Genomic DNA, 12,900 nt, shown 5'->3' with positions numbered 1-12,900 from the left:
CTCCAGGTGCCCCTTGACATAGGCACACAATGATTTGCCCATCTCAGAAATATTTCTCCTCACCCAGAGACAAACAGAACCTACCTGGTAACTCTATAGTCCCAAAACTTGTCCTGTACAAACAGGATAAGCTTCTCCATAGAAATTATCTCCTTGACATTAGCTGGGTGTTCCTGAGCCTGAGGAACAAACTCCCTGGAGAACGGTGATAAAACCTCTCCAGCTGCCAGCAGCGGCCAGGTTATCAAATGTTTATGGTAATCAAAGGCAATGGTGATTATATTTGACCCCAGTGGGTGTGCACCAGTATCAAGCAACCTGGACACAAGTACTCATGATTATGAGCTCCTGGACTAATAAAGCCAATTAGATATAAACAGAGGCATCAGTAGCAAATGGAAGCAGGACCTCTGTTCCCAAACACACCTCTGCCAGTGGAGTGTTTTGATCTTTCCGAGCAAAACTGCTTCAGATAAACAAATCTGACGAGCACATGTTTTACTCAACATGTGCAACTGAGGGGATCTCCAGTTTTACCTCGTGTCTCCCAGAGAAAGGAGGAATTATGAGGTTTTACTCTTGTGAGTGTAACTGCCTTGGAGGAGACCCCCACAGAGATTAGAAGTTTTATATTACACAAAGCAGCAGTTTATAATGTAAGGAAAGCCTTGTCTTGCTGCACCAGGGAATAAGATACACAAGCAAACTGTCCTGTGAAATCTGCAGGAATTGTCCAAGCAGTTCAGAAAAGGAACATAGGGCTGGGCAGAGTCAGACAAACAGGCCTGCAGACAGATGTCTTGTATTAAAAAAAAAAAAAAAAAAAAAAGGAAAGGAGGAATATCAACCAAGACAGTGAGGCCTAAGAAACAAAACAATCCCCAAAACTATTTGTTTTAACCTGCAAAAAGCACCTCTGCAAGTGTCCACACACAGACACCCAGCCCTGGAGGTGTTATTTGGAACACAAGTTTCCGCTATAGACATCTCTAACCCACTTCCCAATATTTCCAGCCCCTACATACTCAGTTGTATCCAGAAGTCCTCATGTGGATCTAAAGAACACCCCTGCCTTACCTTCACACTGCTCAGAGTTGGAAGGCCATGCACGTTACTCGAGGACTTACCTTATATTGTCCAAAATAGGAAAATAGTCATTAATTTTTTTATTTCTTTTTTTTGTTGTTGTTATCAGTCATGTTTAGTCTCCAGAGCTGCTTTTCACGACCTGTGGGAGCTCATGTCCTCGGAAGAGCTTTCACAAACACAGGGTGGGAAACGCCTGCTCTGGATTTTGTACCAATGCTCCTGGAGCAAAACACTTTGCTGAGGCAAGAGCTGGAAAGCAGGAGAGAGGCAAAGTGAGAGGATCATCTGTTTTGTCCAACAAGATCAACTCACTTCATCCAAAAGAAAGAATTCAGACCTACTGTTATGGGCAGCAAGCAGGGTTCAGTCCAAAACAACCACAGAGTGATGTCCAACACATGGACCTACCTCACACACTCTCAGGGGGTGTTCCTGATGGTGCCACCACCAAACAGGACCATGTAACCCCACGAAGCACACAGCCAGTTCACTGGAGAGTGAACCAAAGGTGAAGGTAGCCCTTTCTTCAGGTCTCATGTCCACTGCAGGCAGCAGCACCAGGGCCACACAAGGCTGGCCATGACAACAGGAGAGTGGGGAGCCCAGAAAGTGCTGGACACACTGTATTTGTGGCAGAGATGGACTGTTGCTGCTGTTACCTGTGCCCAGATCAGGATCTGAGGCAGCTCAGGTGCCTTCGAACTCCTTTCCCCATGGTGCTCCCAACACACACAGCCAAACCACTCGGCTGGCCAGGGAATAAGCACAGAGGTACTTGTCCAAAATTTGACCAGGGCCCTGACCCCAGCTCACACAGGAGCCACTTCCCAGCCCTCCAGCATCTTCCTGAGTCTACTGAAATCCTTCAAAGTCCAGCCTGCCCCTCCCTGGACAAAGGCATAACCAACAGAGGCTGGGAGCCGGGAAGAGGAGGCCAACAGCTTGGGCTGTTGGAAACGAGGACACAAGTTGTTGGTGTTCTTCTGGCGTGCTGTTTTTATTTTTTCTTCTTTTTGAGGAGCTGTAGTGTCATCTTGTTTTATTTCCTGGCACTGCAGGCTGCTGGCAGGATGACTTGGTTGCCAGGGAAACCGCTGGGAAAGTGCGCGGGGGCTGCTGCCCGCAGCTGGGCACCAAAACCGCGGCTGCCAGCGAGGATCCCGCTGCCTCCAGCCCCACCGTGCCAGGCCGGGGTGGAAGGAGCAGAAACAGCAGCCAGCCAAGCATCTGCTCCCACACTGCCCAGATTAGGGGCTGATCTAAGTCTGCAGAGGCAGGGAGCAAGCCCTGCACAAGCATCAGGATGTGCAGCCAGCCCTCGCCCGCCAGCAAGGACAGGGTTAGCCCAGTGCCTAAGGCAGGCTCTATTTTTATTGTTTTTTATTTTTAAATCACTGCCATTAGGAGAACTGTTATGGTTGGCAATTTGCAATAATCAATTTGAAACCACAGTTTGATTAGTTAATGCACTTTCTGCTGCTCTCTGCTCTTAATTTGATTGGGAGGAGAGAGGGGGGATTTTGTTTCCTGGTTTGTGACAGTGCTGGTTCCTGTGTGTGGTGACATATCCCTGCTCCTCGCTGTTCCTGTGGGGCTGTGGCATGTCCCAGCCAGGTACAGGGCAGGCTGGGTGTCCCCTGCCTTCTCCAGGCAGCCAGAAGGACCATTCTTCCCCTCACACCCCTTGGGTTTGGCCAGCTCTTTCTGCCTCCCCAGCTCCACACAAAGGGCTGCGGGCAGGTGGGTGGGCAAGGCAGCTCTGGAGCACAAAGGAAAGCTGAGCACCAGCTCCAGAAATATCTGTAATACACGATAATATCCAAAATAAACTCCAGGCAGGCCCTGCTCTTCACACTTGCCTGTAAGACATGACTATCCGGAAGGTTCTCACTTCAGTGCCTACACATTATTGCCACCAACAGCAGAGAGAGTAACGAAGCTGGAGGAGCATTTACAGGAAGGAAGAGGAGGAAATGCATTTTCCTCTCCCTTTCATGATCTATCCAGACTCCAAATACCTTGCTATAATCCGTATTTTTCCATGGAACCTGCCCTACCTGTTAAAGCAATGCAGGAATCCCCAGTCAGCTCTGTTAGAAGCAGACGCAGGTGTGTCCATGCTAATGCACATCTCCTCTCCGGGGTATCCCATGGCCTTGCTGGTATTCCAAACCAAGGCTGGCTGCATGGCTCAGGTCCCTCCACAAGCCCCAAATCCCAGCAGGATGATGCTAATGCTGAATATCAAAGAGACAACACCCAGCCTCAGGAAATCCCAATCTGGGGCTGCGAAGTACCCAGCAGCTGTGACTCCAAGGCTCACAGGGACCTGGGCAGCCACAGTGCTCACAGCTTCAGGAAGAACTGTGTCAGCCACTTTGGAAAGGCCTTTCCACCTTAAAAATGACACTTGAGACACAACAGATCTTTAGCAATCCCTCCAAACCAAGTCAGGTCTGAAAAAAAGAGTGATTCCTGCTTGAGAAGAAAAATGAACAACAAACCAAACTCCTTTGGACTTGCATATCCCAAACTGTAGAGGGGGGGGGGGTACCCCAGAAAGTGATGGGGAAGCTCCAGGGCTGTGAAGGTGTCAGAGATGCTGAGTCTGTGCTCAGCACTTACAAACCCCAGATCAGACTGCTGAACAGAGTGGTTAGCAGAGAAGCAGGGGGAATATTCCCATCAATTACCTTTTACTACATCCCCACCAAGGTGACTCAGGCATTGACAGAGCCCAGGGAATCCCAAATTGCTCCTCTCCACAGCAAACACTGTAACTTCCAAGAAGTCAGCTGGGGCCACCCAGCTCAGAGCTATTTTCTGCCTCCGTCACTCACGCTGTCTCTTAGAGCTCTTCACTGCTGCTCCTTCCTTTCCCTTCCTGCTCACACTATTCCCATTCTAGGCAGCTTCCTCCACCCACCTTTCCCCGTCCCTAAATCTCTGTATTTGATGATCTGTTCCCATCTCCTCGGTTATTCTCAGCACCATGTACCAAAGATACACCCAGCAGAAAGGCTGTGACGCTCCATTCTGCTGCCCTAAGTGAGCAAGTTTATCTCTGTGCCGTCAAAGGGAGAGGAAAAACCCAACAAATACATTTTTTTAGAAGACTTTATACATCCCACCGGCTCGCAGAGCATCCTTGGGAGAAATCTGGATTGTTGTGACTGACGTTACCTGGTGCAGTAATTAGAAGCTGTATTTACAGCCTTGTCACCATTTTAATGCTGTTTTGCATCTGTTGTACTCTCACTTAGAGAGTAAATGTAGTGGGGAACATCTGTTTCCTGCTGCTGGCTCAGGCGATGTCCCCGGCCAGCGATTTCCCCTCTGCTGCCATGGGCTGTCATTATTTCAATTACCATGGCAGGGACGTCTCCCTGCAGCAACAGGTGCCAGTCCCAGGCCAGATTTCTGAGCAGAGTGGAGGTTTGAGGTGACCCCTCTGGCATTTAGCTCAAGGCACCCCCAGGATCCTCCTGAGCCTGCAGTCTGTGCTCCCTTTCCCTCCAAACCCCAACCACTGGTGTGTTACTTGATGGGTTTGGTCACCTCAAAAAAAGGGATGAAGATAAAGCAGAGACATTTCACTCCTTCACCTCTCTCTTTATCCCCCCTGGGATGCCTGGAGCCCCAGGCTGGAGGATCCTGGCTCAAGGAGTGATGAGGCCCCAGTTAGCTTTGAAGCTGTACAGGATTTGCTGCTGAAACTGAATGCATTTAAGACAATGGGGGCTAAGATTCATCCCAGGGGACAGAAAGAGTTGGCTGATGTTGTTGTGAGCCCTCTCACAGTTTTCTACCAATGCTCCTGGGAGCCCAGAGCAGTCCCAGTCAACTGGAAGCTGGCAAATGTCATTCCAATTTTCAAAAAGGGCAAGAATGAAAACCCTGGTAATTATAGGCCTGTCAACCTCACATCAGTGCCTGGTGAAATTATGGAGAAGATCATTCCGGGAGTTACTGAAAAACACTTGAGAGATAATTCAGTCAGTGGACAAAAACAAGGCTGATGAAGGGACAGTCAGGCCTGACACTTCCTGAATAGCCTTTCATAACAAAATTAGCCAGCCAGTGGGCAGAGGGAGGCAGTGGGTGTGGGCTTTGGGGATTTTAGCAAAGCTCCTGATGCTGCCTCTCGCAGTAACCTTCTGGACAAAGTGTCCAGCAGGCAGCCAGACGTGTATGAAACAGCTGGTGAAGGGTCAGGCTCCAACAGCAAATGGGGCAACATCTGCCTGGTGGCCAGTCAAGACTGTTCTCAATTTTAGAGCCCCTGCTCGTGTTCTATTCAGTTTCCTGGACAGGGGAGTTGAGCACAAACTAAGTAAACTTGCCAACAGTGTTATATCAGGAGGGCCAGTTGATTCCCTTGAAAGTAGAGAGGCCTTGTGGAGAGACCTTACTACAGCAGAGCTCTGGGCAATCAGCAGCTGAATTAAACTTAACAAGTTCCACATTCTGCACCTGGGACTGTGCAAACCTGGATGTACATATAGGATGAGGGACAAGAGGCTGGAAAAGCTGGCTTGAAGCTGCATCAGGGAAAGATCATATTGGCTGTGATGAAAAAAATTCTCACTGAGAGGGTGGTCAAGCCCTGGAGCTGCTCCCCAGGCAGGGGGTCACGGCCCCCAGCCTGCCAGAGCTCAAACAGAGCTTGTGCAATGCTCTTTGATATGTGGTTCAGCTTGAAGGTTGCCCTGTGTGGAGCCAGGGGTTGGACTCTGATCCTCATAGGGCCCTTTCAAACTTGGGATATTCCAGAATTCTCTGCTCCCACCCAGTTTAGAAGTGCATTGGCAATTCTTCGAGGGTACATGACTCCCCTCCAGTGAGCAGTGCCATCAGCAGTCACTGCACTGTGCTGAAGGAGAGTCTTCGATGCAGCAAATCACTGCTGGATTGGTTATTCCTGGACACATTATCTCTTTTTTCAAATCAGTTAATCCATTCTGAACCTGCACCCAAGCCAATGCCACCCTGAGCACACTCAGCCTGCGTCACAAGAGGACTCTCCCACCAGCACCACAGGCCTCCAGCTGCCCCTTCCCTCCCCCAGAGCCTGCAAATATCTGCAGAGGCTCTGCTGAAAAACACATTTCTGAAAAGCCATCCCCAGCCCTGTCTGTATGGTGGATCTAAATCCACGATCTTGTTTTGCTGTCTCATTCCCAGCCCACCCTCCCCAAGTGTTCCACCTGAGGAAGGTGGAAAGCAGGGAAATCTCAGTCCCAGAGCTGCCAGAGCTTTCACAAAGGAGCCAGGCTGTTGTCTGACATGTCTTCCAAGAGGAAAACTGCAGCCCAGAGAAGGGAAGTGGCTGACTCCTGTCTGCCCAAGCTCACCCAGAGGGTTTTCAGCAGCCTCAGAGGTGAGACCAAGGTCTCCCATCCCTGGCCCATGCCCAGAGCCCAGCTCCACAGTTTTCCAGGCAGCTGAGCTGGAAGCTAATGCTGTGCCCTTTATCTTCCCATCCTCTTCTCTGCACTTCCCTAGCCTAGTCCAGGAACTTGTCTGGATTAGAAAAATGATGCAGATGCAGCCAAAAAGCTTTTTTAGATCCCTGCACTGATACAGGTGTGGACACAATCCTCCTCCTTCTGGCTTCAGCTCTTCCAGGCAGTACTGAATCAGGCTGAACCAGCACAAGAGCACCTGCTTGCTCAGGGTGGAGTTGTGTGGTCACACTGGGACTGGTTTTCCCAAAGCAGGGCTCAGACAGACTGGTGAGGCACAGGGGGAGAGCTGGGTGGCTACTGTGGCTGGAGAGGGCAGCCTGGGCAGCACTGCCAGCAGGGAGGTGGTATCAGATCAGAAAGGTTATCGTGGAGCTGAAAGGTCAGCCTTAGGTCGTGTTTGGGAAATCAGGTGCTTTTCCAGCACCTGCCCCCACTAGCAATGGGTCTGCTCCTCCCTCACTCCTCACAGCCCTGCAACACCATGTGGGGTGAGGAAATCTGCCTGCACAGGACTCTGTGGCCAGATCAAGTACCAAAGCAGATGGGAGAGACCTTCCTGCAGCTCCAGGATTTGCTTTCCACGAGCAGTCTGTAGCCAGAACCTTTCCTGATTTAGACTCATTGTCCTGGTCCACCTTTCCCAGTTGAACTGAGCTGTTCCAGGCTGGGGCTGCCTCCCCATCTCTGCACATCAGCACTGAGCACAACAGCTTCCCCAGGGCAGGGCTCTCCAGACAATTCCACACCACAAACCACTGTTAGTAAACAGCAGCAGCTTGAAAGTGCCCCAGGAAAACCACTCTGCTCCACAGTACGTTTAAGGAGAGCCAGGGTTGTGCAGGTTTTTTGTACATTAGAGCCAACAGAAGGTTCTTAGCTTATTTAGGTCAATTAACTACAGCTTTCAAATTAAGTTCTCATCTCATTTTACAGACAAGCTGTAAGCAAAGCGTAAAAAAAGGGTCAGCTGAGGAGAGCAGAGCCCAGCGTTTCCAGACAAGTAATTTAAACCCAAAAAGGCAGAAACAAAATTGACACCACAGGAGAGAACAGAGACCACCTAAACAACGTCTGCTGCTTCGCCCACTTGCTCTTCCTTTGCTCTGTGCACCAAACTCGAGCCAGAAAAAGGTGGAAGAAGAGGCAACGTGAGGAGCTGTGCAGGGGAAGCCATTTGTGGCATACACCACCACATTTCATTGGTCTCCCGGAGCTGGGAATGATGGTCCATATTCTGGAGTGCCATCTACTGGCATTTTTATCTCTTTGCTGTAAATTAAAGCCAACCCCGGCGTTAGAAGAGTGGTCAGGTTGCAGTCAAGCACTTGAAAAATGCCAGAGTCCAGATAACCCAGCCCAGTCCCCCTGTACAGGTGCATCACAACACACAGTGGAATAATAAGATCATGGAGCACTTTTTTTCCTGCAGGAAAAAGCCCCTTTCGTACACCAGATGGATGGTGCTCTCTTAATGATCAGCTATTCAATATTTTTCTTTATCCTCATCCTTCAATGTGTAGTCCTGTGTCCTGGCCATGGCATGCTATTGAAGTCCTGGGCTAAATAATGAGCTATTAATTTTCTCCTGGGCTTTCACAGCATTTATTATCACAGTATCCGAGTGGTTTGCAAACATTAATTTGCCTGAGAGCAGCCCTGTGAGAGAGTGGAATTATTCTTGTGCAGATGGAGAACTGAGGCACAGAGTTTAAAACCAGAAGGGTACCCTGGGGTTGGGTGGTCGCATTGAGACACAGAAAGGACCCATTTCTCAGAGCTGTACGAGTCAAAGCTTTTTAGGGCACCACATCCACAACCTCCACCTTTGGCTGCGAGTCCCCAGCTTTCCCCACCCCATCTGGCACCGCAGCTGGGAGCCCAGCAGCTCTGGGCTCCATCTGAGATGAAGCTTCTCCACATTTTGTCTGAGACTGCTGCAGTCCTCCAGGCTGCCCCACGAGCTCCAGAGACCCAGCCCTCCAGGAGCAGCACAGCCCTCTGAGATGGTCACCTCTGACCACAGCCTGAATAGTCACTTCAACCTGGAGCAGCCAAATTTACTGCGGATCTTCCCAAAGCCCATCCCTTCCCCGTAACATGACCCACCACAAAGCATTTCCTCACACACCTCCGGCAAGCTGAAGGTTTGGGTTAGAAGACCAGAAATCACAGCAAAAATGTGACAAAGGAGGGGAGAGCAGGAGCCACACAGGCAGACTGCGGCCCTGCCGCCAAAGAATAACAGTCCCCGTGCATTCGGAAGAACCCATAAATACAGGACTAAGTTAGACAGCAAAAAGCTCATCCATATTCTCTGTCCAACAGGAAAAAGATGTTATCCCACCTCTAAACCCAGTGAGCTGCATGACCCAGCCCATGTGAGCAGTTACACCAAGCTCAGACCAAGGGAATGGTGGTCAGGGTGTCACAGCAGCTCTCCAAGCTTCAGAAGATGCAAAAGAGACCCAAAAGAGAGTCAGCAATTCACAGGTGAGGGCAGGGGAAAGGATAAATCACTTCTTGACACCTATTACTCCCCTCTCAGTCCTGACATCAATCAGGCTGCAGCTGCCACAGCCACCCGGGAGAGGAGGAGCTCAGGCAGTGGCTGCCCTTGAGTGTGGAGCTCAGACCCTGCTGCTTCACATCCCCACGTTTTTGGTGGAGGCAGAGCTTCAGTTCCCCTGCTCCAGGGCTGGTGAATCTCATCATGGCCAAAGCAGCCATTCACTCTGCCCTGACAGGGGCGTTTCCAGCCCCTGATCTATTTTCATTTCACCCAGAAGAATCACAAGACCATTTTGGGGACTAGAAGTCAATGCTTTCTGTCGTATTTCAAGAAGGAAGAACTACTCATTTACGTCATGACAATATCATATTTTCTCTTTACTTCTCACCCTTTCCAGTCCCTTACCCCACCTAAGATCTTATTTGCATTTTTGATCAGACCCATACACCAAGAGAAAGCCCTCAGGGAGCAGGTTGTAACAGTGCCCAGGTCCTTTTGCTGGGCTGAATCAATTAATTTACACTCCCGGGAATAAAATGGATTTTTCCTGGCAATGTGTACAATTACTCCCAGTTTTCATTGGTAAGAGAAGGGGAGACTGAGGCTTTGAAATGCAAAGTCCTTTGTGCAAATCATCATCTCCAGCAGCAAGAGCTTCCCCCTGGCTCTGCGATCCCAGGTGAGGCAGCATCTTACCTGTGAGGAAAGGAGCTCTGCCTCTCCTACCCTGGCCTGCCCACACAGAGTCCTCCAGGCTCATCCTTGCCCTGGGTCCCTGGGGATCAGTGATGGCTCTGCCAGAGGAGAGGAATGAGATCCTTCAATACGGGACCAAACCACCCTGTGCCTTCCCCAAACACTGCAGCATCCCATAAAAACGGGCATGTGGCTCAAGTTGCCCTGGCAGGGCTCTCCCAGTTTACCCCCCTTAACTCCATGCTTTTATCATTTTAAACTTCTGCTTCAGAGCTTGAGCCCACAAGGCTCTTAACTACTTTCCCAACATGAAGCAGAGCAGTAGAAAAACCTGGCAGGGGACTGTCTGGGGGGTTTCAGCCCAATTTGCTATTTTAGGATTCTTCAGCTCAGCTTTTTCCCTCTATCATTACATTTAGGTTTGTTTTCTTTTTTTTCTTGAGTGCATAAACATGGGTGAAATCCATCCTGAGCTGGCAGCTGGGAATAGGTTTTCTCTTACCTCACACTGGAAATGTTGTTGCTTTATAGGAGAAGAGAGGAAGAAAAGCCTGGTGCAGTCTAATACCTCCTGCAAGTGGCAACCAGAGTTTTATGGACCCCAAAAAGCTTCTTGGGGGTGCCATAGATAAAATGCTTTTCCAGGTCTTGCCTTGCATGACAGCTGAGCCACTTCCTCACCTCACAGCCCATGCAAAGGCAACAGTGCTTTTAGAAATGTCCAAATTAGTTAAAAGCATTACACTATGGCCTTGATAGTCTCCAAATGCAGATGCTGCTGATTAACCACACATATTGTCCCTTTCCCCCCTCATCCTGACTTTTTAGTTCCTCTCATTCCCTCCTCCCTGTGCTCTCTCTTATTTCCATCTCGTGCTGCTTTCCCCATTTTTCCTGACTCTTCTCCAGCAGCCCTGGAGGGTTTTTGAGGGTTTTCAGGCTCCCTTCCACCTGAACAGCTCCTCTCCCAGTCCTGTCCTTTCCCAGAGACACCACCACCTTCCTCCCGTGCTTTCCCAGGCGCTGGAAGCTTTTCCCAGCAGCAGCACATCCACCAAGCTGCAGGGAAGAGCTGCCAAAGGCAAGGCTCAGCAAGAACTCTTAACCTAAAACCCACCAGGCTGGCCACAGGAGACTCCCACCACGGTTAACTTTATTTTATTATTTTATTTATTACTGATGCTCACGAGGGCCAAATGGAGCTCCAGGAAGCACTTCCTGCAAAAGCATTGCCCAGGGAGCTCAGATAACCCTGGCTGGGAAATTTTGGAGTTTTCTGGTGCAGCCAGCCCTGAGCAAATAACCCAGAGCCTTCCTTCCCCTCCTCCTTCCAAGCTGGAAGAAGCTTTCCAGGATTTTTCAGGATCTCTGTGATTCACCTCAGAGGTAGAAGAACTTCTCTGCATTAAGGGATGGTCCCAGATGGCCGCAGGCTGCAGCACTCTGTGTGTGCCTCACTTTTCCACTCTCAAGACCTAGGAATGATCCCAGCCACCCCTGCAAGGGACTGTGATGTCTCTGGGTACAGGGAATCCTTCTCCACACCAAGCTCCAGCCTCAAGGGGAACAACATAAAAATCAAGTTCTCCTCCTCGGACCAGCTCCCTGTGCAACCCCTAGGTTGAACTCTGTAGAAAATAGTTAATTAATCTCTCTGGCTGCGGCCTAATTCTCTTTTCAACATGTGGCTGTCACTTCCCTGTCATCACAGCTGATTTACAATGGGGTTTAATTAAATCCTCCGTACATTATTCAGCATTCTCTGAAGACAACACCAAAGCAGCCAAGGGTATTTAAAATGTCACCTGCTGAGACGTATCATCTCCTCCTAAATAAATATGACAGTGATCAAACTTTGGCTAATTACAGTGACTTCGTTATTTGTTTGTATGTTTTAATATTTAATTGCTTTCGTGTTCATCCAATTACAAAGCAACAGCAAATAGAAATTAACTTTTTATCAGCGTGTTCCCAGCCCAGCTAATCAGCACTTCAAAGGCCAGACACAATAGGAGGCCATCCAACCTGAGAGCGCTTTACAATATATTCTCTGCTGAATGGACCGTTCTATTAAATTAAGGGAGAATTGTGTTTGTCAGGGCACTCCCAGCTCCCACCCGGATTCCCTTTATGTGGCCATTTATGGGCCTCGTTGCAGCATCCTTGCAGCAGGACTGTAAATTGTTTGTATTGCTTGTGGGGCTGTTATCCGATCTGCCGCTGCCCGAGGTGACAGTGGGTGGCTCCGTGTCACAGAAAATCCTGGGAAATCGCTTCCCTTTGGAAGCTCGAGCACTCCCTTGCACGTGGGGAGCAGAGGCAGCATCACACAGCGTTTCCTGTCTGGAGGTACAGAGGAGCTGAGCATCACTTTTCTCCCCCCTAAATCTGAATTTTCCAGTGCAGCCACCACAGGTGCCAGAGCACCCCCACAGCATGCAGTAACTTTAATTTCACCCTCATTCCCTTATGCCTGTCGCAATTAAGCTCAGCTTGGCAAGGGAAACAGGTCCATGGACTCCCAATGATGCCATGAAGATTTTTTTGCCTTTTCTTTTATACCCCTGTTATACCTTCTAGAACTTCTGTATTCTCAGTGCTTTTTGCCTCATTCTTGGACTTGTTTGTCAAGCTGAGAGACTCAACATTTTAGAAGCTTCGTAGCCAGGGATCAGTGTGCCCCAGAGCCCAAGGTCCTCTCCAGAACACATTCTGTAAACCAAGGTAGAACCATCCAGGGGAAGGTTCCTTGGGGAGGGGGGCTCACTTGAGCCTCTCATTGGGGAATCTTTGATAGATATGCTAATTAGTAAAACCTATAATGATATACCCAATGTTGGGGGGAGACACACACACTTGGCAGGGTGCATTTCAATGCATATGACCTGGACGTGTGCACCTAAGGATCCTTAAAATAAACACCAAGGTAAAATCCCTTTTCCCCTTCTAACCGTGTGTGACTCTTGATTTTAAGACCAGGAAAAGGCATCACCATCCTTGCTGAGTCTGGGAGACCTGCACCCATTTTAGTGACGACCAGGGGGAAAACAGCAAGAAAAGCTGGAGGATTCACAGCTGATAGAAACAAAACTATTTCTGCCAGTGCAACAATCCTGCTGGCGAGCAGCAAACTATTAA

The sequence above is a fragment of the Coloeus monedula genome (genome assembly GCF_965178545.1).
Source record: "Coloeus monedula genome assembly, chromosome: 19".
In the NCBI taxonomy this organism is placed as follows: domain Eukaryota; kingdom Metazoa; phylum Chordata; class Aves; order Passeriformes; family Corvidae; genus Coloeus; species Coloeus monedula.
The sequence above is the reverse complement of the archived record's forward strand: the minus strand, read 5'-3'. Positions refer to the sequence as shown.